General features: G+C 38.8%; 2 long non-coding RNA genes across 2 annotated transcripts in view; one reads left to right on the forward strand and one right to left on the reverse strand.

Moving 5' to 3' along the window:
• LOC117662451 (uncharacterized) overlaps nucleotides 1–869 on the forward strand; it is a 130,366-nt gene extending 129,497 nt beyond the window's left edge. The window contains exon 6 of the long non-coding RNA XR_009622476.2: nucleotides 809–869. This is a non-coding gene — a long non-coding RNA (uncharacterized LOC117662451). The remainder of the gene's footprint in view (nucleotides 1–808) is intronic.
• The window catches only part of LOC117662454 (uncharacterized), a 168,193-nt gene that overhangs the window by 71,366 nt on the left and 81,351 nt on the right, over nucleotides 1–15,476 (reverse strand). The gene's annotated exons all lie outside the window — the stretch shown is intronic.

Raw genomic sequence — 15,476 nt, forward strand, 5'->3', positions numbered from 1 at the left:
AAAAATTGGGCCGACACAGTATTAAAATAACAGGCTGGTACTGTGGCCAAGGAAACCTTGGTATAGAGAGATTATCTAACTATATCATTTGAAATAAATGTCAGCAGATGCGGCTTTGGTTTTGTTATAACACAAACAATGCTGCAGTGTAATTTGTTTTTCACTATTTCAATTCACAGTTGTCTTAAAAAAACCCAACCCTATCCATACCTTTCCATTTTGAAAAGTTAATTACCATATTCCAACTCGGACTTATTCATTGCACACATTTTTAAAAATAATTCTGGGTATAGATATGCCTTCATATTTATATGGATGGAGTAAATCTTTCTTAGGAGAATATTTCTTGAATTCCTAACTTATGTGGTTCAAATGTATTGGGAAAAAACCCAGTATTATTTCTCTCTCTCCCTCCCTCTCCTTCCCTCCCTCCCTCTCTCTTTCTCTCTCTCTCTCTCTGAAACAGACTTGTGATAGTAAATGGTTTGGTTGTAATATAAATATTCAAATGAAGGCACTAGAGTGCCATGGAAATTTATGCTAAATTTTGAAAGATACATAGTATAAGTAGCAGACAACTTTGCACAGCAGAATGTGCTCTTCCTTGCTTTCATTCTATTATCAAAAAAACCCATTTAAATATTACTTTAAAACAGTGCTTTCCTTAATTGCTTCCTTATACCATGCATTTGACAGCATCTAGCATGACCTTCTCAGCCATTCGTATTAACCAGAGCTGTAAGGAAGGCTGAGTTTCTTAGATAACCTTGTTTTTTTTCCCATCCTTTTCCCCTTTTTCCCATCCCAGCAAGGACCTTTCAAGTCATCATGGGTGACAAAATCAGCAAGCAAAGAGACCTGAACAACGGACTCCCTCAGGGCTCCGTGCTGGCCCCATCTCTATTTAACTTATATATTTCCGATATGCCACCCACGCTATCAACAAGGTTCTCTTATGCTGATGACCTGGCATTAGCATATAACCACAAGGACATTGAAGCTACAGAAGGCGTACTTACAGCTGACCTTACAACTTTGAGTACATACTTCCACCAATGGAGGTTAATCCCAAGCGTAAGTAAAACAGTTACATCATGTTTTCATCTGAACAACAAATTGGCAAAAAGAGAACTCAATGTATACCTAAACAACAAACTGCTCCCATATGAGGCAACACCAAAATACCTGGGGGTCACCTTAGAAGGACTCTGTCTTTTAAAAAACATATTCAGAATATGGCTGCCAAGGTTAACAGCAGAAATAACATTCTACAAAAACTATGCGGAACAACTTGGGGAGCTTCAGCCCCAACTCTTCGATGTGCAGCCCTTGGGCTTTGCTATTCTGCAGCAGAATACTACGCACCTGTATGGCTAAACAGCTCACATACAGGACTTATTGATGTTCAACTCAACCATATGATGAGGCTAATTACTAGGTGCATAAAATCTACACCTGGTTACTCGTTACCAGTTGTTAGTCACATACTTCCCCCGCACTTACGACAACAAAAAGCTCTCATTCGGGAGTATAATAAGATCCTGTTAAATTCCTCTCTATCCATTCATGGCTACATTCCTGATCTCTTAAGATGCTGATTAAAGTCAAGAAACCCACCACTCTTGATAGCGCTTAAGCTGTTGGCCGATCATCAGAACACCACACAAAAGTGGATGGAAGCGTGGAGTAGCTATTCCCCCAAGATATTTCTGAGCATATTAATTCTAATAGTATACCTCCAGGATTTAATCTACCCTGACACATATGGGTGACATACAATAGAATTAGAACGATTCATGGGGTGCGTGCCAACTCCTTGTATAAATGGGAAAAGACATCTTCAGCACAATGCGATTGCGGGGGCCCCCGACAGACTATCCAAAATATAGTGAGGGAATGCTCTAACAGAAGGTATCCAGGAGATTTTAGGGACTTCTTCTGCATAACAATGACAGCTACTGACTGGATCTCCAAACTCAACATTAAACTCTGAAATGTTATTTCTGTTTTCCTCTTAAGTTTTCTTACTGTTTTTTTTCTAATTGTTTTAATTGTTTTAACTTGTAAAAATGAAGTGTTTTAATATTGTGTGTGACCAGCCATACACTAAATAAATAAATAAATTTCCCATCCTGTTCTTTCCTCCCAAAGTATATGTACTTGCTGTAATCTGCAAGTTAGCGTTTACTTTTCTGGCTCATGACTCCCATCATGCTCTCTGACTGAAAGATCCAGATTACCTCAAAACACTGCCCCCCCCCTCAATCGCATGATCCAAATTGGTAAAATCTCATAAGACATGATGCAAATCTTATGCAGTTTCAGGGAAATATCAAGAGATTTCAGAATTTCCCCTCAAGACACCATAAGATCTCACTTAGAATTGCTAACATCTCAAATTTTCATGCAATTTTAGATATCTGAAGAGGGGTGGACACTTCATGTTTTAGTAGACATATCAGCATCCAAATATCCTGCACAGCTGGCTGGCTTTTGTTCTAATTCCTTATTCTATTTTATTCCACATCCATAATCTGCAACTGGAATATGCTGTCTTTGCATCTCTCCATTGTGATTTGATATTGATATTTCCCCAGGCTTTTAAGCATTCTATTGCTAACTTATAGGAAGGCGACATTTGCAGATTCTCTCTTACCTCCCATACACGTTCTGATCCAAATATATTCAAATGTTACATTCCAAAATCAATATAAAGCTACTTAATGCTTGGTCAAACAATAGATTCATCAATCCCAGTGTTATCTGCCCAAGCAGCTGAACTTCAAAGTTTCAAACAAAACTCTTTTGGTCCAGCTAACTACAATCTTTTTAACTGGAGGTGACAGGATTGAACATGCAATGAAAGCATTATGCCATTCAGAATTGCCTTCTTCTCATGAAACAATGGGAAATGATACTTTTAATGAAATCTTTGTCCTTCTCTTGTCCTTCTCTAGCCTATGCTACATGTTCATAAAGCCTTCTTAGAAAAGGAGTAAATAAGGCACATCCTAGTAAATGCAATTAATTAGGATCTTTCCCAGGTTTGAGACCCCAGGGCCATGCCAGGGGTCCCCATCCTCACCCCAGCTCTTGCCAACATAGAAGTTTGAAAGCATACAAATTTTAGTAGATAAATAGGTACCACTTAGGTGAGAAGGTAACAGTGCCCCATAATGTCATGCTGACTACATGACTGTGGAAATGTCTTTGGCCAGCACTGGCTTTCAATGGTCTAGAAATGGAGATGAACATTGTCCCTATAATTGGCAATGGCTAGTGGAGTAAAATCCACAGGGACTCCTTTTACCTCTCTTTTTACTCAATTGAGAATGCACGTGATCAACTATGGATATCTCTGGGCTGTTTGTGCTGGAACTGTGGAGTGCAAAAAAGGAGCAGGTATGTTGTAACACTATGTAATATTTGCTGACCATATCCCATTGAACCTGAGGCTGGTATGCAGGTTTTAGACATAGACTTTATTATGGACTGAGAATTCCAAGAGCAGCTGGTGCCCCAAGCAAAGTTGAGCAAATGGTTTCTTGCCATGGTCTACACAGGCCTATCCAACAGTAGGAGGAACCCTAAGGTGTGGTCTTGAGTTCTCCTTAAGAATAAACAATTTATTGTTTCTTTTGTTCTATTTTTAATCCTATTTCTCAGAATCATATTTTTTGAGTTGAGCAGCCATATACATTGTATAATGAAATATAAAAAATTCTAAACAACAGTAGAACCAGAGCTATTGTTGGGAGGAGTTCATGAGTTTTTAAGAGTGAAATGGTTGTCTTACCCATTTTAATGATTTTAAACTCTCATTTCCCCCCCTGGAATTCTCCTCTAAACCCAAGATTTTTTTTGGTCCCTTCTGTTTTGGGGAAACTCTGAAGGGATGCTTGTTGAACTTCATACAATCCTGAGTTCTGTTTCTCTCTGTGTGTCTCTGCCTCTGCCTCTGCCTCTGCCTCTATCTCTCTCTCTCTCTGTCTCTGTCTCTCTCTGTCTCTCCCCTCTCTCTTTCTCTCTGTCTCTGTCTCTCTCCCCCATCTCCCCTCTCAATTCAGTAGTAGAGACTCAGTATAAGACAACCTTCAGGGCTGAATACGAGTGCTCTATCATTTCTATTCAAAGTACCTTCCACTGAAAGTGCATTTTAATGTGCTGATAGAATTCAGAACTGGATTAGAATATTGATAAAGTATGAAAGGTGATGGATAACTGAATTTCAGTACGCATGTTTGTCCTAGTCATGTGGATCAGATCAATTATTACTGAAATTCACAACAGGGAATTCAGCAAGCATTTCTTAAGCCACTTTCACTGCTTTGCATTTAATTGGGTTTACTCCTGTCCCAGTCAATATAGTTAGATCCATTAATTAAATATAGTTGGTTACCTGTAGAACATCCTGTCCAAATGATTTTTTTAAAGAGGTCACATGAAATTCAAATTGATTTCAGTTTTAAAAGGATTATTGAGTTTTTTTGGGGCCAGTTGCATAGGTACTTTTATTTATTTATTTATTTATTTATTTATTTATTTATTTATTTATTTATTTATTTATTTAATCAAATTTCTATACCGCCCTACTCCCAAAGGACTCAGGGTGGTGAACAGCCAAGATAAAATACAGATAATACAAATATTAAAAATCCCTTAAAATTATTAAATATTTTGGCCGAAACACAAATTAAAACACCCAATTTATAAAATCACGAATTAAAAAATTTAAAAAATAATTTAAAAGAGGGGAGTTAGGCCAGGCCAGCTTGCTGAAATAGAAAAGTTTTGAGAGCACGGCGAAACGTGCGCAGGTCCGGGATCTTCCGTATCTCTGGGGGGAGCTCGTTCCAGATGGTAGGTGCCCCCACAGAGAAGGCTCTCCCCCTGGGGGCCGCCAGTCGACACTGTTTGGCCAACTGAGGAGCCCCTCTCTATGGGAGCGTACTGGTCGGTGAGAGGCTATTGGTAGCAGAAGGCGGTCTCGTAGATACCCCGGTCCGATGCCATGGAGCGCTCTAAAGGTGGTAACCAAAACCTTGAAGCGCACCCGGAAGACCACCGGGAGCCAGTGCAGCTCACGCAGGAGGAGGGTCACATGGGAGCGCCATGTCGCTCCCATAACCACCCGCGCGGCTGCATTCTGGACCAGCTGGAGCCTCCGGGTGCTCCTCAAGGGAAGCCCCATGTAGAGAGCATTGCAGTAGTCCAAGCGGGAAGTAACGAGAGCATGAGTGACCGTATTTAACGAGTCCCGATCCAGAAAGGGACGCAACTGGCGAATCAGGCGGACCTGATAAAAAGTCCCCCTGGCCACGGCTGTCATGTGCTCTTCTAAAGACAGCCATGAGTCCAGGAGGACACCCAAGTTGCGAACCCTCTCCGTGGGGGCCAATGACTCGCCCCCAATAGTCAGTGATGGCACCAACTGACTATATCGGGATGTCGGAAACCACAGCCACTCGGTCTTGGATGGGTTGAGCCTGAGTCTGTTTCTCCCCATCCAGATCCGCACGGCCTCCAGGCACCGGGACATCACTTCAAGGGCATCATTGGGGTGGTCCGGGGTGGAGATGTACAGCTGAGTATCATCAGCGTACTGATGGTACTTCACCCCGAAACCACGGATGATCTCACCCAGCGGCTTCACATAAATGTTGAACAGAAGGGGCAAGAGGACCGACCCTTGTGGCACCCCACATACAAGGGGCCTCAGGGTCGACCTCTGCCCGCCTGTCAACACAGACTGCGACCGGTCAGAGAGAAAGGAGGAGAACCACCGTAGGACGGTGCCCCCCACCCCTAACTCCTCTAGCCGGTGCAGCATGATACCATGGTCGATGGTATCAAAAGCCGCTGAGAGGTCTAATAGGACCAGGACAGAGGAACAACCCCTGTCCCGAGCCCTCCAGAGATCATCAACCAACGCGACCAATGCCGTTTCCGTGCTGTACCCAGGCCTGAAGCCCGACTGGAACGGATCCAGATACGACGATTCATCCAGGTACTGGGGGAGCTGTCGCGCTGTTACATTTAAAGGATAATGTAAACATTTCTAATTTTTTTAAGATATAGTAAAGGGACATATTTAGAAAAGATTTTAGAGTGCTATGAATAGTTAGTAACTAGAACAGGATATTTTGTGATGATGTTAGATTTATGTAACAACTAGCTGGATAGCCATGCTTCGCTACGAAACTATGTGATCGGGCTTGATAAACATTTACAGCTTGAAAATTAATGAGTAGTTATGATCAGCCTCTCCTCTCCCCTTCTCTCCCTCAGCTTTGCCCCACAGAACCTATCCTCTCCTATCCCTTTCTCTTCCTCAGGCTTGCCCCACAGAAGCCTCCCCTATCCTATCCTCTGGTTGCTGCTGTGAAAGTAAAACTGAAAGTGAAACTCCTCTCCTCTGCTTGTTTTGCATTTGGAACAGATTTCTTTTCAGATGGGGAGGGGGAGTAGAACTCCTTAGCATCAGAGCGTGTTAATCATAATATAGGAAATACTAATGCTCTGATGGTCATTTCAAAAAATCCTTTCTTAGTGAGCACCTAGAAGCCAAGGCAAGTTTCAAGTTTGTAGGCTTTATGGTTCTGGAGATTACGTGATTACGCGTGAATGGTTTTTGCTTTTATATATATAGATATTTGTGAAAGATGAAAAACAAGACAGCTTCCCATGAGGGAAAGAAACTGTGCTTCAAAATGTTGAATTATGGAAATCAAACAAATGCTTTTACTTCTTTGCAAATTCATAGTTCAAGATATTTTTTAGAAGAAATTCATTTGGCTTATACTGTTATACAGTATGCATTCTCCTTGGAAATGCTATATAATCTGGTACATAACTGACATTTAGATCATAAATGCCATGGATATTAGTATTTCATTTCTTCCCTTTCAGTGTGATCTACACAATCCAAACTCTTTTAAAGAAAATATTTTTTTAAAAAAACCCACACTCACACTAGATGATGTGTTTGAAAACTATAAAACACCTGACCTCATTTTTTAAGGATTCTTGGTGTTATCCCACATGTATAGATATATTAAGCTTTTGTGGGAATTTACTTATAATCAACGTTACCTTTGAAAAGTCCAAGTATTACAAAAGTTTACTAAGACTGAAAATAATTCCCTTGAAAAAAGATTATATTGGCAGTAAGGTAGATTGCTATTAGCCACTTAACCAATTACATAATTCTCAAGATTCTCATCAGGAAGTTTCTTTTTAAAAACATCCATATGCTGTTTATTTGAATCTCCAGTTATACTGACAACATAAATAATAATCAAAGGGATATATTTATTGACATCTGTTGTAATTTGTATAAATTATTATCTAAAAACTGGTTTGTGAATTCTGCTAATCTGCTTACAAATGTCTTTTTTTGCTATTAATATTCTTGAACAGAAATGTAACAGTTGATGCATAGTTTTTTCATTCCTCTTCTCATGTTTTATCTTTAACTGCTATTTACTGGAAGAAAAATTATTCTGGCAATACCTACAGTAGTTATGCTATTTTAGATCAGAACACTGCAAGTTCCAGATCAGTTCTACTGATTTACTGATACAATTACAATAGAAATGAAATTTATGATTCAAAAATGAGACATTAAATATTCTCATGCTTGCCACCCTTTATTTTTATCTTTTATGTTTTACCGATGTTATTGTAATTGTTTGATTATTGTCAGCCACTCAGAGTTGTGGAGATTCTGGCAGCATACAAGAAATTATTATAGATATTATTATGGTTGGCAGCACAGTCACCCAGATGTTCAGATTGGATTTAGCATTTTTATCCACTTATTGAGTCCTTTCCAAAGAGCTGGGATGTTGTTTGATGGTGTTAAATGTATAATGAAAGGACGTACAGTCAGGTCCAGAAATATTGGGACATCGACACAATTCTAACATCTTTGGCTCTATACACCACCACAATGGAATTGGAATGAAACAAACACAATGTGCTTTAACTGCAGACTGTCAGCTTTAATTTAAGGGTATGTACATCCAACTCAGGTGAACGGTGTAGGACTTACAGCAGTTTGCATATGTGCCTCCCACTTGTTAAGTGACCAAAAGTAATGGGACAGAATAATAATCATAAATCAAACTTTCCCTTCTTAATACTTGGTTGCAAATCCTTTGCAGTCAATCACAGCCTGAAGTCTGGAACGCATAGACATCACCAGACGCTGGGTTTCATCCCTGGTGATGCTCTGCCAGGCCTCTACTGCAACTGTCTTCAGTTCCTGCTTGTTCTTGGGGCATTTTCCCTTCAGTTTTGTCTTCAGCAAGTGAAATGCATGCTCAATGGGATTCAGGTCAGGTGATTGACTTGGCCATTGCATAACATTCCACTTCTGTCCGTTCAAAAACTCTTTGGTTGCTTTTGCAGTATGCTTTGGGTCATTGTCCATCTGCACTGTGAAGCGCTGTCCAATGAGTTCTGCAGCATTTGGCTGAATGTGAGCAGATAATATTGCCCGAAACACTTCAGAATTCATCCTGCTGCTTTTGTCAGCAGTCACATCATCAATAAATACAAGAGAACCAGTTCCATTGGCAGCCATACATGCCCATGCCATGACACTACCACCACCATGCTTCACTGATGAGGTGGTATGCTTAGGATCATGAGCAGTTCCTTTCCTTCTCCATACTCTTCTCTTCCCATCACTCTGGTACAAGTTGATCTTGGTCTCATCTGTCCATAGGATCTTGTTCCAGAACTGTGAAGGCTTTGTTAGATGTTGTTTGGCAAACTCTAATCTGGCCTTCCTGTTTTTGAGGCTCACCAATGGTTTACATCTTGTGGTGAACCCTCTGTATTCACTCTGGTGAAGTCTTCTCTTGATTGTTGACTTTGACACACATACACCTACCTCCTGGAGAGTGTTCTTGATCTGGCCAACTGTTGTGAAGGGTGTTTTCTTCACCAGGGAAATAATTCTTCAGTCATCCACCACACTTGTTTTCCGTGGTCTCCCGGGTCTTTTGGTGTTGCTGAGCTCACCGGTGCATTCCTTCTTTTTGAGAATGTTTCAAACAGTTGTTTTGGCAACGCCTAATGTTCTTGCTATCTCTCTGATGGGTTTGTTTTGTTTTTTCAGCCTAATGATGGCTTGCTTCACTAATAGTGACAGCTCTTTGGATCTCATCTTGAGAGTTGACAGCAACAGATTCCAAATGCAAATAGCACACTTGAAATGAACTCTGGGCCTTTTATCTGCACATTGTAATTGGGGTAATGAGGGAATATCACACACCTGGCCATGGAACAGCTGAGAAGCCAATTGTCCCATTACTTTTGGTCCCTTAACAAGTGGGAGGCACATATACAAACTGCTGTAAGTCCTACACCGTTCACCTGAGTTGGATGTACATACCCTCAAATTAAAGCTGACAGTCTGCAGTTAACACACATTGTGTTTGTTTCATTCCAACTCCATTGTGGTGGTGTATAGAGCTAAAGATGTTAGAATTGTGTCGATGTCCCAATATTTCTGGACTTGACTGTAAGTAAAGCTGCCTTTTGCAATTGATAAAATGAATGATTGTTTATTGGGAAGGGAATGTATAATTTCAGTATTCAGTATTAGTTCAAAAGGGAATAGAGGTTACTGATGATTCTTTTGCATTTGATAGCAATTGGAGATTTTTGTGATTAGAATTATCATACTGCATGATCTATATTTCTATCTATTGTCTAACTAGATTTTTGTAACCTTACTTTACATAAGGTGTTCCATGGATGGAAGAAAAAAGGTACAAGGAGTCAACACTTCAAGAAGGGAAATAGAAATAGCATTATTCATTTTATCCTGTTTTTAAAAAAACAGTTTAGGGTAGATTACGTATACAATATTTTTTGTTTTGGCATGTTGCCAAGTGAGGTCATCTTGGTCTCAGAAACAAATCACTATTGTACATTTTTCTCATGCCTGTCAAAAAGTACATTCCGCTTCATTTTTTATAAAACATTAGAAACATGGATGGGCATATCAGGAGGCATTGTAGATTTCTAAAATGAGTGTTGAAAGCAAAATTAGTTAGTCCATATTCAGAATTGAAAGAAGCAGAAGTAGTTCAGATTTTGAACAAGGATCCTCACTGTTTTTGTCAACAATGCCTTAAAGAAGCCACACTTTTTCTGGAGCTCTATGATCGCCATGTAACTGGGCTTCTACAATGGCGATGTAGTCTTAGAATAAAAGAGTTAGAAGGGTCCTTGGAGGTCTTCTAGTCCAACCCCCTGTTCAGGCAGGAAACCCTACATCATTTCGGACAAATGGTTATGCAATCTTTTCTTAAAAATCTCCAGTGTTGGAGCACTCACAACTTCTGGAGACAAGCTGTTCCGCTGATTAATTGTTCTAACTGTGAAGAAAATTCTCCTTAGTTCTAGGTTGGTTTCTTTGCTTAGCATTTTTCCCCTCAACCCCCAGTTGGATTCTCCTTATTTCTAGAGATGAAAATAAATATAGAAAGAGAAAAGTAGACTAATGTACCCTGCTATTGACAAGGTTGAGTTTCCATTTGAACAGGTACAGATGGACAAAAGGTCACAAGAGTTATTACATTCTTCATCCATTTGAAGAAGTATATGGATGGCATTCTTTGTTTCTCGTGTATTTTTTTCTATAGAAGTTGTTTTTAAATTCATAAACAAAAAGCCAGTGATCTCTTTTACAGATACATTGTGAAATGATATAGTATATATTCTGATGTATTGAAAGTAAAAATGCTGTTCAATTTGACAAGCAAGCACAAACTGTTCCGTGTTACCAATGCACAAGTCAAATTTAATACACAAACAAATCTATTTCACTATTATGTTACAATGATTTCCAATCTTTTCTGCTTTTATTGTTCCATCTCTTTGTAGTGCAGCCAAGCTTTCTATAGATCTTAAGAATGGACCTTACTGGCTTTGCCGAATAAATAATAACTCTAAAAATGACACACATAATAGCTTACCGTTTAAGTAAGCTTAAGTAAGCTTACTAACATATTACTCATCCATTTGCCATCATATAAAAAATTAGGTGATAGTTAAATACTATAAAGAGAATAGACATATTTATTTATATTCTGTCTTCATTATTTTTATAAATAACTCAGGATGGCAGACATACCTAATATTCTTTCTTCCTCTTATTTTCCTCATAACAACGACCTTGGGTTGGATTGAGACAGATATAATATTTAAAAAGAAATAAGTAAATACTTTTTCTGGCCTTATAAATATAGAACATAGTAATCAATTAAAATTGTGTATTAATAAATTCAGAGAAGACTTTAAAAAATAAAAATTGGTATAATGCATTTTTGCTGTATGGGATTACCTCTATAAATTGTATTAGGATATCTTGAATGTCTTGATATTCATGAATAACAAATAGCTGCTTAATAGAAATTGTTTTGTTTTTTTTGGGGAAAAAAAAGATTTTTCCTGTCTTTTCCAAAAGTTGTTTCAGGCATATAAAACTTTTTAACATTCCCATCTTCCACCCTTTTATTCTGTTTTAAGTACTTCCTCTAGTTTGTTGTACATGTTGTTGTTTTTAACTATTTAATTGTGTCTGACTCTTGGTGACTTTATAGGCCCATGATGGCGAACCTATGGCACATGTGCCACAGCTGGCCTGCAGAGCCCTCTCTGCGGGCATGCAAGCCATCACCCAGCTCAGCCCCATCGCGCATGCGTGCCTCCCGCCAGCCAGCTGATTTTCAGGATGGGGGGCAGGGGGCTTGTGGGAGATGTGCGTGCATGTGTGTGGGGCAGCACCCCCCACGGCCCATTTTTGGTTCTGGGATGCTGCAGGTGTTTCAAATAGTTTTAATCAAAATGCAGTTAAAACGCTATACAAGTCATTGAGAATATAAATACAAATATACAACAGAAACAGGAAGCAAATAGAGGTAAATCCTAAAGAGGCAGGAAATGCATCACAAAACAATGGAGATAAATGCTAAAGAGGATTAAAGCTGCATACAAGGCAGACATAACATCTGTAACAGCAGGGAGGCCTACTAGGCCCAAAATGGGGTGGGTGGTCCCGCTCACATGCACGGGGAGGGGCAGGGGGAGCATAGGGGATCACACACACATATGTAGGGGAGGGTGGAGGGTTGTGTGCACATGCGCAGAGGGCAGCATTGCATTATGGGTGCCAGCACGCGTTGCATGCGCGCTTTTGGCACACGATGACAAAAAGGTTAGCCATCACTGTTATAGGCAAATGCTTTCCATGCTACCCTGTCAAGTACAACTTCTTTCAATTGTTGTATATTCAACTTCGCATCAGATTTTATGTTATCAAGCCAGCCTGTTCTTTGCTTGCCGCCTTGCCCCTTCTTTGTCCACTAACCATTCCTAGCATTATTGCCTTCTCCTATGAATTTGCATGCACAATATGGCCAAAGTAAATCAGACATAATCTTATGACTTTAGCTTCCAGTGGTGTGTCTAGTTTTATATGATTTAACACCTTTTTGTCAGTTACATATTATAGATATAATCGATCTAATACATTTGTTGTGTATCTTGGATACTGTAATTTAGCATTTGTATACAGGTAGATTTTGATGTATGCTCACAATTTCCACTGGAATTTCCATTGTTAAGCAAGATGGCTGTGAGTCATGCCCGATTTATGACCATTTTTGTTAAGCAAATCACTATAGTCATTAAGTGAATTTGGTTTCCCCCATTGACTTTGCTTGCCAGAACCTCTGGTTGCTGAAACTATCATAAAACCATGCCAGTTGCCAAGGGCCCACATTTTGATCACATGACAACAGAGATGCTGCAATTATCATAAGTGCAAGGATTGATCATAAGTCACTTTTTTCAGCATCAACATAATTTTGAACATTCACTAAACCAATGGTTATAAATTGAGGACTACTTGTATGTTTAATTGTATTTGAGTTTTGTCAGCAGTTGATAAATACTTTGGCAGAATTGCAGTCTAATTGGGCAATGCATTGTAGCAGTATTCAGAAGTAAATCTCAAGGGCTGAATATAACATTTTCAAGCACAATTGTAGGATTAAAATAAGCATAAGGTTACTATAACCTGGACAATTAGTTGGTAGTAAAGAGAATATTCTGTATCACTTTGGCCTAATAGTCATAGAGATCTTTGCAGTCTATATACAGTATAGTAGCCATAATTTCTTTCTGATTATATTTCATATTTCCCAGTCCAACAATTGGTAAAGTTTCGCTCCTTGTTTCATTTGAAATACTAAATCTGATACAGAATATATAAGAAATCTATCTAAAGACTGCTGCAGAAATCTTTGTGGAAATGTTTGGTAATATTCAGGAGACATTTCAAGAAGAAGAAAAGATTTGAAGAAGAAATGTAAATGCAAAACCCTCCACCAAAGAATATTAAAATCATCAACAATATGAAAGTCATTATAATGGTAAACTATTTTTTAAATGAAAAATTCATCTAATAAATAGTTCTGAAAAACAAGTCATCTTGGCAATAAAGAATGGGAAGGTTGCATTGAATACAACATTTGTGAAAAGAGGGGCAAAATCCCCACCAAGAACTAACTTTTTAAAGAGAATGGTAATAAGGAAGCATTGACAGTTTTAAGGAAAATAATTCAAGACATGTTCTGCTCTGTCTCTACTACATGGCAATTAAACTAGCAGAGAAGGAAAGCAATTTTCTTTGATTTGCAGGAGGTAAGCTCACTGGTGAACCTGATTAAAGGAAGCTGAAGAAACACTTGGCCAGCTGAAAAGCCATGGCAATGCAATGCAAATTCCCCTGTCAATTTTTCTAAAAAAGATGAACTTGAAGTTGGACCTGTAACACCTGTATGGGTAGCCCTTGAATTTTTAAAATAAATAATAATAATTACAAATATTTGTTTTAATGCTGAAATAGTACGTAACAGTTTTAATGATGACATGGCAGTGGTGGTTTTATCCGGGGTGACAATGAAGAAGCTTATAGGGAAGAGGTAAAGGCTCTGGTGGACTGGTGCAATAAAAGTAGCCTGGTTCTAAATGTTAATAAAACAAAAGAGATCAGTGTAGATTTTAGAAAGAACCGGCATATTCATACCCCACTCAGTATCAAGGATGCAGCTGTAGAGGTGGTTGACAGTATTAAGTAACTGGGAGTGCAGATAACTAACAATCTGAACTGGTCTTTCCAGACGTCATCCTTAGTGAAGCATGCAAACCAGCATCTGCATTTCCTGCATTGGATGAGGAGAGCACATCTTTCTCTTTCTGTCCTGGCCACTTTTTACAGAGGCATGACTGAAAGCATTTTAACAAACTGCATCACTGTTTGGTTTGGTAGCAGCAGTACCTCAGATAGGAAGTCCATACAGAGAGTAGTGAGGACAGCTGAGAAGATTATAGGAAGCTCACTTCCCTTTATTCAGGATACTGCTTATAACCGCTATGTGCTTTGAGCTCAAAGCATCGTTAGAGACCCCACACAGGCACTTTATGGTCTATTTCTGTTGCTCCCCTCCCGAAGGAGGTTTCATGTCTCTAATTAGACATGAACATAGGAAGTATGACTTTGTTGTAGTCTGTAACTTCACTATGATATTGGCCTGCCATATACTTTTCTTACAAGTACTACTAAGATTCCATGTGAAGTGCTATGAATATTCAACTAATATTCACTATTGCCTCAATAAGTTAGGACAACTTAGTATTCGTCCACCCTCAGTGAATACCAAAAGTGTATGTTAAAGTGAGTATATCTTTTAACAGAGAAAATGGATACATTCAGCAATCTAAATGCATCAATCCATTTTCTGACAGCACTGAATGATACACCAAGATACTCTATGTTTGCATGTATAATTTTATCCATATCACATTTGCATTCATGTTAGAAGCACCTAAGCTGCTTCTGGGTTGAAAGGATCAGCTGGTGACATCACCATTGCCCAGGGGATGTCCAATTGGGTATTCCTTTCATGTCTCCATTAATGTGCCTACCAAAATGGTACCTATTTATCTACTTGTGATTACTCACTATCAAACTGTCAGATCAGCAGGAGTTGGAGCAAATGATGAGACCTCACTCTGAGACACAGTAGCACTCAGGTCTCAAATGCAAGCTTGCTAATCATCAACCCAGCATCCTAACCATATGAGCCATCATGCTCCCTGGGTAATTGGGTGATATATAATCCATATTATATGCTTTATTTCATATTTATTCCCCTTTTTCAAAAGGGATGGTGTTTTGCTATTCCTTATGAAGATTATATAATACAAAATGAAAGAGAACAAAAGAGAAAATATGAAATGCTCAGCATATTTAATGAACACTATTAAAAGCCATTATTTTGATAGTAACATTACTTCTCATTTATTTAACCTTAATATTTGAAAAATCCTATTCTAAAAGTAGGATTACAAATAGTATAAGGCTCTTCCTGATTCATATTTTTTTCTGCATC

The sequence above is a fragment of the Pantherophis guttatus genome, chromosome 3 (genome assembly GCF_059756535.1).
Source record: "Pantherophis guttatus breed Tessera chromosome 3, ASM5975653v1, whole genome shotgun sequence".
NCBI classification, from domain to species: domain Eukaryota; kingdom Metazoa; phylum Chordata; class Lepidosauria; order Squamata; family Colubridae; genus Pantherophis; species Pantherophis guttatus.